This window comes from Chenopodium quinoa, unplaced genomic scaffold (genome assembly GCF_001683475.1).
Source record: "Chenopodium quinoa cultivar QQ74 unplaced genomic scaffold, ASM168347v1, whole genome shotgun sequence".
Classification (NCBI taxonomy): domain Eukaryota; kingdom Viridiplantae; phylum Streptophyta; class Magnoliopsida; order Caryophyllales; family Amaranthaceae; genus Chenopodium; species Chenopodium quinoa.
Genome location: NW_018745413.1, coordinates 727,137 through 740,054, shown reverse-complemented (window position 1 = coordinate 740,054; position 12,918 = coordinate 727,137). Strand labels below are relative to the sequence as shown.

The window sequence follows — 12,918 nt, the reverse complement described above, 5'->3', positions numbered from 1 at the left end:
AATAGGTCGCAAATGTGGTCCCAGTTCCGAAGAAGGATGGAAGGGTAAGAATGTGTGTCGACTATCGAGATCTAAATTAAATAAAGCAAGTTCAAAGGACAACTTCCCTTTACCACACATCGACATCTTGGTAGACAATACAACAAATAACGCACTTCTCTCATTTAAGGATGGGTACGCAGGGTACAACCAGATTCTCATGGCGGAAGAAGAAAAGGAGAAAACAACATTTATAACACCTTGGGGCATTTACTGTTACACGGTATTGCCATTCGGGTTGAAAAACGCGGGTGCCACTAACCAACGAGCAGCAACTGCCCTACTCCATGACATGATGCACAAAGAAGTTGATGTCTATGTGGATGATATGATTATGAAATCAAAAGATTGCCCAGGACACCAAATAGCCTTAAGAAAGTTCTTCGAAAGGCTTAGGAAATACAACATGAGGTTGAATCCATCCAAGTGCGCTTTTGGAGTCACCTCAGGCAAACTCTTGGGATATGTCATAAGCTCTAGAGGAATAGAGATAGAACCAACCAAGATCAAAGCAATCATGTCAATGCCGCCGCCTAAAACCGAGAAATAAATTCGAGGATTTATTGGCCGGTTGCAATATATAAGTAGGTTCACATCCAAGCTAACAACAATATGTGAACCGATGTTCAAGAAACTCAAGAAGAATGTGCCAGTAATATGGGACGATGAATGTCAAAAAGCCTTTGGAAAGATCAAAGCCTATCTTGAAAATCCTCCCGTATTAGCACCAGCACTTCCAGGGATTCCCCTTATATTATACTTAACAGTCACCAAAGAGACAATGGGGGCTATGCTCGCATAAGAAGTAGAAGGAAAAGAGAACGCCATCTACTACCTAAGCAAGAAGATGCTCGAGTATTAAATACGCTACACAACACTTGAGAAATTGTGCCTCGCATTAGTGTGGGCCATAACCAAGTTAAGACATTACATGCTCGTTCATACAATCTTTGTATTGTCCCGTATATTAATAAAATGTATTATCATCAAGGGCTCAAGTATTTCAATTAAATATTTTAAAGGGTTAATGTATTTTAAATATAAAGTTTTATAAAAGTAAAATATGTTTTGGGTCAAACGTTTATTAATTATTAGGCAATGTAAATTATTCCTACATGCTCTTATTGGAATAACCCATTCCAAAACCCATAACTTAAGCCATATCCCATAACTCAAGCCCACATTTTTATAAGCCCAAATTTAACCCTACACTCTCTACTCTATAAATACCTCATGAATCCCCAAAAATTTCCCACACAAAAAGGTTAGTCTCATTTTCTCTCTCCTTTGTTTTATTAATTTGTGTAATGATAATTATTGATTTATGGGTTTTGATTTTATTGTTTGAAATTAATTTAATTCGTATCAAATTGTATTTTGATGATTAAACTTTATAATTTTCAGCTAGATTTTGTAAATTTTATAACCTAGGATTTTTAATTATTGAAAATCATGATTTTAGGGTTTTTATGAATAATTGATTTAGGGCTTTTATAGTAATGATGTTTTGAAATTTTATGACTATAACTACTTGTTAGTTTAACTTAATTCCAGATTATTTTGAACACGTAAATTCATGTTTTAATTATTAGATTTCCGTTCGTTAATATTAATCCCGTTTTAACCCCGATCAGGTTCTGAACTCCTCCGATTTTGATAAAAAAAAGTAGTGTTTTTTCGTGTGTAAACAATGTTTTAAGAAATACTCAGTACCTTTTGTAGTGAGTATCACCCTCTCGTGGCCAAATTCAGCCTATAAATATGATTTTCGGGCGTTTTTTAGTTTTAACGAAGTTTTTTTTATGCTTTAAATTTGATCAAATTTGTAAGAGGATATGTCATTTTAATATTCATGGAGATAAAAGCTTGAGTATACTTTATAAGATTAAGAAGTTTAAAGGAAATATAACGGAAGGAAAGTGAAATACAACCAGGAAAGGACAAGCTGCAAAAATGATTTTGTAAAGGTGTATTGAGGGTTTAGAGTGATTAATTTATTCGGATTGTGGTGAATAGATTGTCTAAGTCTTTAATGTTTAAAACCCGATGAAGGAGACTTCGAAGATGGAGCAACTTGCGAAGGCTTACATCAAATTCATGTCAGATAAAAATTCCTAGTTTCTTTCAAAATCCTAGAAGGAAGTATACAGGAGAACTTTGGTAATACATTGGAGACGATTACAACCTCCACCCATTGGTATAATAGCGAAATAATATTTGACAGGGGAATTTATGCAAAAAACAAGCGTATTCAATTTCAGACAAGGATGTAACAAAGTCACCATACAAACCAGCATTGGTATGGCAACATTTTGAGGTTGGAATAAAAGAACCATGAAAGTTCACTATGTTGGGGAACATTAGTGACTGAAGAAAGAAAAGTATACATGAATGAATTTGATCTGAGTACTGCAAGTTTAACAATGAACAAGGCACAAGTGTTATTGAAAGTGTAACCCATAAGACAAAAGATGAATTTTGGTAAGAAAGAACATTTGAGCCAAAGTATATAGAAATATATATGAATTTGCATAGAATTGGTAATGTGGCAAATAACTTGGCATATTATCGGACCTTGGTAAAGTATAAGACAATTTTCATAAGTCATTGTGAAAGAACATTAACTAAAGGTATGAGTTGCAAAGAGATCTATTGAGTTCATCCAATTTGATCATGAAAAATCTAGACAAATCAAAGTTTCGAATATCAAAGTACTTCATACTTTTACTAGAGGATGGGTGAAAGATAGTATGGATGGGAATTGATTATTTTTGGTATAATGAGTAAGGAATTAATAAGAATTTTGGTTCGCAACAAAGAATGCATACAGAGAAGTGTTATGACCTTACCAAGGATGGAATGAGAAAAGATCAACATGATTCAAAAGTTGAGTTAAGTGGAGTTACAGGGGCGTAACTCGTCTTCTTTAAGGGGGTAGAGTGCGATAGAATTACGCGCTTTTTCCTTAATTTTGGCATTTTAAAGTGCTTTTTCGTCAGTTTTACACTGATTTAGTTGATAAGTTTGATTATTTTACACACTAAAATGTGTAAGTTTATTACCAAAGTTGATTCTTACACTAATGATAGTGTGAGTTTGTTAGATAGTCTAATAGTTTACACATTATTTTGTGTAAGTTTGTTAGTAAAGTTGTTTTCTTACACATTATTTTGTGTAAGTAGGTCAGCAAGTTGGTTACTTTACACACTAGTTTGTGTGTGAATGAATAAATGAGGTAGAAAGGAAGTATCATAAAAGTACAGCAACTAAAAGTCGCTAGTAGAAAAATAGCATTAGGCACCCCCCATATAGCACCTGTTCAGGCCGAACCGGTGCCAAAAATCGGCCCAAAATTGGGCGGGTTTTTAAACAAAGGCAAAAGGCACCGGTTCAAGTCAAACCGGTGCCAAAAATAAAATAGGCACCGGTTTGAACCGGTGCCACAAACCGGTTTTTTTTTCAAAAAATAAAAAACGCGGCCTCCTTCCTACTTCTTTCTTCTCCTTCCTCTCTCTCTTTCATTCCTTTCTAACCTGACATTAGAGACGAATTGAAGAACAACGAACCTCCCCCTTTTCCCTCCACCACAGCCGCCACCTTCACCGGCCACCGGCCTCCAGCCACCAACATTGTTCGAATTGAAACACCGCTCTTAATTCTCCCCCTGCCCTTGTACGAATTGTCGAATTCAAACACCGGCGTTGTACGAGTTGAAACACCACCAGCATTGTACGAATTGTCGAAAACCACCGCGCTTAATTCTCCCCTGCCCTTGTCTTTTCCCTTCCCTGCCCTTCTTTGTCTTTCACCGCCCTCCAGCCACCAGCATTGTTCGAATTGAGCAGCAGCGCACCGCCTCCACCTCCGCGTTGTTCCCTCCACCAGCGCGCATCGCCTCCACCTCCGCAGCACCTGCCTCGAGTGCACACCACCGCTGCTACCTCCACCAGCACAGGGGTCGTCCTCAATCTCTCATCCCCTTAGCTTCTTCCACCTCCAACTAATTTAGGGTAAGTTTTTATTTTTTTTGTTAAAAATTGAACAATTATTTTGAAATATGTAATTCTATTATTGTTAAGAAAATTAAAGTCAAGAAATGTATATATATAATTTTACCCTAATTTTTTTATTTTTGCATTGGTTGTTTATTTAGAAATTTTGAATACATATTATACATTAGAGTAATTTTGTATGTTTAGAGTAATTTTGAATACATATTATAGATTAGAGTAATTTTGCATTACCTTGTTCCTTAGTTGAAAAATTTATAAGTTTTAATTGGTTATTTTGAGGTTGATTTAATGAGTAATTATGAATATAATATAGATTAGTAAGAATGTTACTTAATTAGTTGAGTTTTTTTATGTTTTAATGTGTAATTTTAGGTTGTTCTAATGGGTAATTGTGAATATATTAAAGAATTAGTGACCATGCTACTAATTAGTTGTGAATAAATTAGAAAATTGTGAATAAATTAGAGAATTGTGATTACATAAGATATTTGTGAATAATTTAGAGAATTGTGATTAAATTAGAGAATTGTGCATAAATTAGAGAAATAAATAGTGATATTTCCACCTAATTAGTTGTGAATAAATTACAAAATTGTGATTACATTAGAGAATTGTGATTGAAATTGATTAAATAATTAGTGACGTTGCTAATTTTTGTTTTTTTAATATATAGATTCATGTGTGAATTGAAGCACGAGTTTAATTAGCTTGAGGACTACATATTGAGCTCAAGTGGGTAGTTGCATTGCTATATTGGTATGACTTATAAACTTTACTTAGCTATATTTCTTTCTATTTATCCATTTAATAAAAGTTTATTCATGAAATTGCAACTTGTGTATTGTTTAATTGCAAATAAATACAACAATATGTAGAATACTTGCATCATCATATTCCTAGATACCCGTTCAAGGCTTTCGCATTAGGAGAAAGTCTTGAATAGTCCCCGGTTGGGACTGTTCTTGAATGTGTACTCTCACTTAGGTGGTGAATGTATGTTTTCTTTTCGATTTTAAGGAACATCTTGGCTTACCATTTCCTCACTATGTTCTCTGGGTACATATGTGGGTAATTAATTATCTACATCGTGTACTTGGAGAACTAGGGGGAAATGCTGCCGGATTTTCCTTAAAATTGGAAAGTTGACATACATTCACTAGTGAGAGTAGACATGCAAGGATGGGTTAGGTTGGAGTGATAAGGACCCTTTGGAAACATGCATTTTTTCACTATATGAATGGTATATTCACGTTTTGTACTTGAATTTGATTTACATAAAATATGTAGCACTTACACATTATAATTATATGGTGCTATATATGTTTAGAGACAATTTACTAAATGGAGAAGGATTGTGGTTGAATGTATGGTAGACGCGATACATTGGAATTTTGGAATGGGGTTTAAGAGTTTTGCGAAAGGGCTTTAGCTTATCAACGCAAACTGGGAGGCAGAGGCCTTTATTGTCCTTGATTTGATTGTAATTGTGTGAATGTGGTCGATAGTGTTGAAATCATTAGAGATCATGTATTATGTCGTGGGTTTAGGCAATTATACCCATGTGTGGATTTGGCACGGAGAAAGTGGAGAGTACAGTGGGGATCTTGATCGGAATGATGTGCACGTTAGAAGCACTGAGATTCATGTGGACGAGGAATATGAGAATGATGAGTATATTGTTGATAATGGTGAGGATGGAGCCGATGAAGATCAGGCGGATGAGGTCAAGGATGAACAAGTGGATGAGATGTTGCAAGGTGTTGAAGGTGAAGTGTTTGAATTATTATCGGAGGCTTCCAAAAATCCTTTGTATCCCGGGTGCAAAAAATACTCCAAACTATCGGCCGTGCTAACACTTTTTAACATTAAGTCGAAGCATGGGTGGACGGACATCACTTTTACTTCTTTGTTGACCGCATTAAGTGATATGTTTCCTGATGGGAATGAAATTCCTAAGTCTTATTATTACGCGAAGAAGCTCATGTGTTCATTTGGTTTGGAGTATAAGAAGATACATGCATGTCCTAATGACTGTATTTTGTATCGAAATGAGTATGAAAAACTGCAGGTGTGTCCACGATGCAAGCGATCGCGGTACAAGCGCATGAGTTGCAATCCTGGCACGGAGGGACCTCCTGCTAAGGTGTTGTGGTATCTTCCCATTATTCCAAGGTTTAAGCGTCTGTTCTCAATACCAAAAGACGCTAATAACTTGAGGTGGCATGCAGAGGGAATAAAGAAAAACTGAATGCTGAAGCATCTAGCTGACTCTCCACAGTGGAAGAACATTGATTTGAAGTTTGAGGAATTTGGTAATAAAGTCAGAAATTTAAGGCTTGGGTTGTGCACGGACGGGATGAATCCATTTGGCACTCTTAGTACCCAACACCACACATGGCCGGTACTTTTAGTGATTTATAATTTGCCTCCTTGGTTGTGCATGAAACGTAAGTATGTAATGCTTTCATTGCTAATAAATGGTCCTAAGCAACCTGGAAACGACATAGATGTTTACCTTGCGCCGCTTATTGACGACATGAGAAAGATGTGGGACGTGGGGGTTTCCGTTTTTGATGCTCATCAGAACGAGATGTTCACATTGCGTGCAACCCTTATGTGGACCACGAATGACTTCCCTGCATATGGCAACTTGTGTGGGTACAAGGTCAAAGGGAAAAAAGCATGCCCCATATGTATTGATGACACATCAAGCGTATACCTGACTCATTCTCACAAAGATGTCTACCTACGGACTCGAAGGTTTCATAGGCGTGATCACACGTGCCGTAGGCAGAAAAAGGCTTTCGATGGAACCGTGGAAGAGGATACTGCGCCTAGACCATTGACTGGTGCTGAGATTAGTGCTCGGGTGAAAGGGATACGAACGGTGTTTGGAAAATCAGAAAAAACTGTGGTCTCAGCTGCTCTGTTTAAGAAAGAATCAATCTTTTGGAAGCTGCCGTACTGGAGAGAACATAACGTTAGGCATTGTCTTGATGTGATGCATATAGAGAAGAATGTGTGTGATGCTCTTTTGGGGACGCTTATGAATATCCTAGGCAAAACAAACGACGGAAAGGGTGCACGGTTAGATTTGAAAGAGATGGGGATTCGTCCAGAATTGTGGCCTCAAGAAAAGGTTAGAAAGGGGAAGGAGCCGAGAATAGAAGATGAAAATGTTTCGAAAAAAGTGAAGGAGAAGAGCAAGGGAAAGGGAAAGGCCAAAGATGCGTCAAAGAAGAAAGTTAAGGGTAAAGGGAAGGATGAAAAGAATTATTTACCCCCGGCTTGCTATACATTGTCAAGGGTAGAGAAACGTATGTTTTGTGCATGTTTGTAAGGCATTAAGGTTCCATCAGGGTACTCATCTAACATGAAAAGATTTGTAACCTTAAATGGAGAATTAAAGCTGACAAGTATGAAATCCCATGATTGTCACATTATGATGCAAGTATTTCTACCGATTGCAATCCGTGGTATTCTACCGAAACACGTGAGGGAAGCGATTACAACCCTTTGTTCGTTTTTCAATACAATTTGTAGCAAAGTTCTTGATCCTTGTACACTAGATGCTTTACAAGCAGATGTGGTTGTGACTTTGTGCAAATTTGAGATGTATTTCCCACCCTCATTTTTTGACATAATGGTTCATCTGGTTCTTCATTTGGTGCGTGAGATTAAGTTGTGCGGTCCAGTGTTCATGAGGTGGTGCTACCCTTTTGAAAGACACATGGGTACATTACAAGATAAAGTACGGAACTGAGCTCCCCCTGAAGGAAGTATAATGCAAGGGACAGTGGGTGAGGAGATAGGTAACTTTGTGGCGGACTACATAGCCCTTGCTCAACCTATTGGTCTTCCTACTTCTCGACATGAAGGTAGACTTGATGGTCATGGCACAATTGGGTCGAAACGAATGTCACCAGACCGAGATCAGTTCTTACAAGAACACCTTTATGTGTTGCACCATGTTTCAGATGTGCACCCATATTTAGACGAGCACATGGCTTGTTTGCGTGCCGAATTTCCATCCAAAGGTGAAAGGGAACTTATGCAGTTGCATAATAAGAAATTTTTTGATTGGTTTCGTGAACGAGTAATGAGTGGATTGAATGATACTAATGTGACCGATACAGTACGGTGGCTTGCGTACGGTCCTAGGGATGATGTCCGTTCATTTGAGGGATATGACATCAATGGGTACACTTTTTGGACCAAGGCTCGTGATTTGAAATCTTCCTCCACCCAAAACAGTGGTGTAACTCTTGTGGCATCGTCAAGGGAGTTTGCAAGTTCTAAGGATAAATCACCTGTCGATGTAGAGTTGTCATACTATGGTCGAATTCAAGAAATATGGGAGCTTGATTATTGTGACTTCACGGTTGCTCTTTTCAAGTGTAAGTGGGTTGATAATATCAGGCGTAACGTCAAACATGAGGACTTTACCTTGTAAATCTTGGCCACTTGAATGATAGTGCGGAACCATTTATCCTTGCATCTCAAGCTAAGCAAGTGTTCTACGTAACTGACCCAATGGATTCAAAATGGTCTATAGTGCTAGCTGGCAAAAGAAGAATCCTAGGCATTGGAGATGTTTAGGATGAGGAAGAATATGATGTGTTTGATGATTCAGCACCTTTCACTGTTCCTAGACCTGTTGTACTAAATGACATAGACAACGAAGCAGGTTATATGCAATCAGACCACAACGAAGGAATTTCAGAATGAGGTAGTTTGATTAAAAGTTAGTAATGGTTTCATTGCAAATATAGTTTAGTTATCATGTATATAGGAGCATAATTAGGCGAAAATGATCTATTTGTAGTTTGAAATTGCCTAAGTGTACTCATTATCATGCATATACAAGGTTATAGGACCATAAGTAGGTGAAATTGGCTTAAATAGCTTCTACTTAACCCAATTCTTTTGTTTTGTGTATGAACTAACATTTATTCATTCTAACAACCTACATTTAATATATTTAACATGTTTGTAGTTTGAAATTGCCTAAGTGTACTCATTATCATGCATATACAAGGTTATAGGACCATAAATAGGTGAAACTGGCATAAATAGCTTTTACTTAACCCAACTCCTTTGTTTTGTGTATGAACTAACATTTATTCATTCTAACAACCTATTTTCCATATGTAGATTGAAATTGGCATTTTGTACTCATTATTATGCATATACAAGGTTATAGGACCATAATAAGTAGGTGAAAATGGCTTAAATAGCTTCTAAATAACCATAATAACTATCATGCATATACTTTACTATACACTAATATTGTTTTATGATTGCTTTGACAGGTGCTTATATCTCATGGCGGACGATCATGATCCTCCTTTGGTAGAGGACATTGACGATGATGAGTATGAGGACGAGTACGAGGATGACGACTCCGATGATAGTGATGTGCCTTATGATGTGAATAAGGAGGATGACTTGGGTGAGCCAGAGTATTAGGCTCAAGATGAGTTTGAGCGTAGGCTTGACGATTATGAAACTTCAGCTGAACGTGCACCGGCCATTGTAAATACAGCACGTGAGATTGTTGATGAGAACTCGACTCATGAAAGTCAAGGCCAAGGACAAGATGAAAACAACACAGGTGGTGGAGGGGGGGAAAAGGCACCGGCTGAAAGAAAAATAAGGGGTCCGACGAGAAGCTTTAAGAAACCGGACGGTCCCATGGTCTTGGAGTATGACAACAAAGGCCAACCCGGGCCCAAATGGCGTCGACGATATGCTAATCAAGTTGGCATATGTTCGCGGAAAATCCCCATTACACTTGTAATGCGACAAGTACCTCCGGGTTCGATTCAAGCATTTTGGGATGATACAAGGGTAAGTGTGTTTTTGGCACATTTAGACAATTTAAGATACCTTAACCTTATGGTTGTTACTAAATAGAAACTAATAATCGGTTTTAATTTGTGCTTGTAGAGGCAGTTTTCTATTCCTAATGATCCCGAGAAGAAAAGGGTGTTTGTCTCTTTATTAGCGGAAAGATTTAGAGGCTTTAAGACCAAGTTGACTAATCGGTGGATCCACAAGAAGAAGAAGGTGCAAACAAAGAAGAAGAATGCCAAAGAGGATGACCGTCACCCGTGGCAAATATGGCCGACCGTGTTAAAAGATGATTGGGAAGAGTTCGTTAGAATGAAGAGTCAAAAGAAAGCCATTGGTTTGTGTAAATCTGATCTCAATTGAATAATAGCTTGACACTTTTTGTAGTAATGAGACTAACACTTTTTGTTTTGTAGGAACTTCGAGAGAAAAATCAAGCGAATGCAGAAAAGAAGGAATACGTCCATCGTATGGGTCCTAAGACTTTTGGTGAAAAGAAACATTAGTGGGTCGGTTCGGGTTTATACCCTAAAGTGCTTCTAGTGGCATCGAAGGAACCCTCTAGTTCCACGATCACTACATTGGTGAGTCGAGACGGTGATTTCTTTTGTTCTCTCCATTCGTTTGATAAGAAAACCGAAAAATGGTTCATCAAGGGTCCGGAAGCCAAAAAACTGGCGGATAAGCTTGTAAGTTACCTATGAATTGTTGAAATTAAGTCACTTTTACATCTAAATCACTGTACAAACCATTAACTGTTTTACTGACCTCATTTTTCCTTATGCTATAGCTTGAGCACACTCAAGAGATGGTGGAGGGAAAATTTGAACCAAGTGTGGAGAATGACCCTTTCACCATGGCTCTGGGAAGGCCATACCATCCAAGACGAGTAGTAGGTTCGGGAGGGTCATTGCTTGGATGGAATAAGGTGATGGGTCCCGAATACACAAAATTGGGTAGATCTCGAGCCAGTGTTAACTCACCGAGGGAGTTGGATGCCAAGGTGGCATCAATTAAGGAACAAGTACGCAACGAGTTAGTTGGTGAATTGAATGCTTGGGTGAAGCTGATGAACTTACCGACTTTGTCGTTCCTCGCTAGTACCCCGGTCGACTCATGTTCAGAACCAAAAGGACAAGGAGAAGGTGATAGACATGGAGGAGATGAGATACGTGGTGAAGATGTGCCACCTGAGGTAAAATCAATTTGGTTATTAAAAGTTTTAAAATACCGAGTTAATTGATGTTTGAGGTGCAATGATTGATGTACTGTTGTAGGTTCCTACTCCTACACATGCGGACTCGAGGGAGCTTGAAAATCCAACACCGCATGAATTTCCAGAGTTACAGGTGATTTGTAACCCTCTACATGCTGTTGTAAAAGTCCTATTTAACTATCTTCTTTTTATATATATACTTGTGTAGGAAGACACCCGGTGTGCACTTCTAGCCCCGGGGCATGCAAATAGTACCGAGTTGAGTTTGGTGGCGTATGGTAGTGCCCAACCGACGGCGGGTGCTACAGGGGGGGGGGGGCCACATCATTACTCGGTTGGGATCGATTCAGTGGTTGCGGGGTTCGAAGACATCCCACTACCCGTACCGATAGAGGAGGTTGAGATAACAACGCTTTGGCAAGCTGTAGGTAGCTTCGTTGATTGGCCACGTGCATGGGTGAAGTTGATTAATAAGGAGGTAAATTATTTAGTTTTCAATTTTTTTGGCGCATTTCATCAAAAAAAGCCAATTCGAGATGAAATGGCTACTTACTTGCCTATTTTCTTCATTTCTCAACTTATAAACTCCTTGCATCTCAAACTCATAATCACATATTTATAAGTGTTTGTCATTTGAAATTACATTAAAATCGCTAAGTTCTAAGGTTTTGGGTCCAATTCATCAAAATAAAGCCACTTTGAGCCGAAATGGCTACTCACTTGCCTATTTTCTTCATTTCTCAACTAATAAACTTATAAATTCTCAAACCATATCATAATTACATATGTATAAGTGATTGTGACATGAAATTGCATAAAAGAAGCAAAGTTCTAATTTTTTTGGCGCATTTCATCAAAATAAAGCCAATTCGAGCCGAAATGGCTACTTACTTGCCTATTTTCTTCATTTGTCAACTTATAAACTCCTTGCATCTCAAAAAAACTCATAATCACATATTTATAAGTATTTGTCATTTGAAATAACATAAAAATCGCCAAGTTCTAAATTTTTTTTTTTTAAATATGCAACTTCTGCCGCACCGGGACACCCGAGGGAGTCGCCCCCGCTGCCGGAATAGCGAAGGCAGCCCGCGCCGAGTCCACAGTAACCCCGACAGGTGGCTGCCAAGGCTGTAGCAGCCACGGCAGGTGGCTGCCAGACTGATGCAGCCTCGGCAGCAGCCTGCCTGGGCTGCTGCAGCCTCAGCAGCACCTGCCTGTGCTGCTACAGCCATGGCAGCCACCTGTCGAGGTAGCAGCAGACTGGCAGCCACCTGCCGTGGTTGCTACAGCCTTGGCAGCCACTTGTCGGGGCTGCTGTGGCCTTGGCACGGGCTGCCTTCGCTTTTCCGGCAGCGGGGGCGGCTCTCTCGGGTGTCCCGGTGCGGCTGCCGTTGCATATTTTAAAACAAAAAAAAAATTTAAGCAATTTTCATCATTTCATCAAAATAAAGCCATTTTGAGCCGAAATGGCTACTCACTTGCCTATTTTCTTCATTTCTCAACTAATAAACTTATACATTCTTAAACCATATCATAGTTACATATGTATAAGTGATTGTGAGTTGAAAATGCATAAAAGAAGCAAAGTTCTAATTTTTTTGGCACATTTCATCAAAATAAAACCAATTCGAGCCGAAATGGCTACTTACTTGACTATTTTCTTCATTTCTCAACTTATAAACTCCTTGCATCTCAAAACAACTCATAATCACATATTTATAAGTGTTTGTCATTTGAAATTACATAAAAATCGCCAAGTTCTAAGGTTTTGGGTTCAATTCATCAAAATAAAGC

General features: G+C 38.4%; 1 long non-coding RNA gene across 1 annotated transcript; it reads left to right on the top strand.

Moving 5' to 3' along the window:
• The first annotated feature begins 11,061 nt into the window (after window positions 1-11,061).
• LOC110713372 lies at window positions 11,062-11,378 on the top strand. The gene is made up of 3 exons (XR_002509898.1): window positions 11,062-11,100; window positions 11,183-11,254; window positions 11,330-11,378. It is a non-coding gene; the product is annotated as an uncharacterized LOC110713372 (long non-coding RNA).
• Window positions 11,379-12,918: the final 1,540 nt, after the last annotated feature.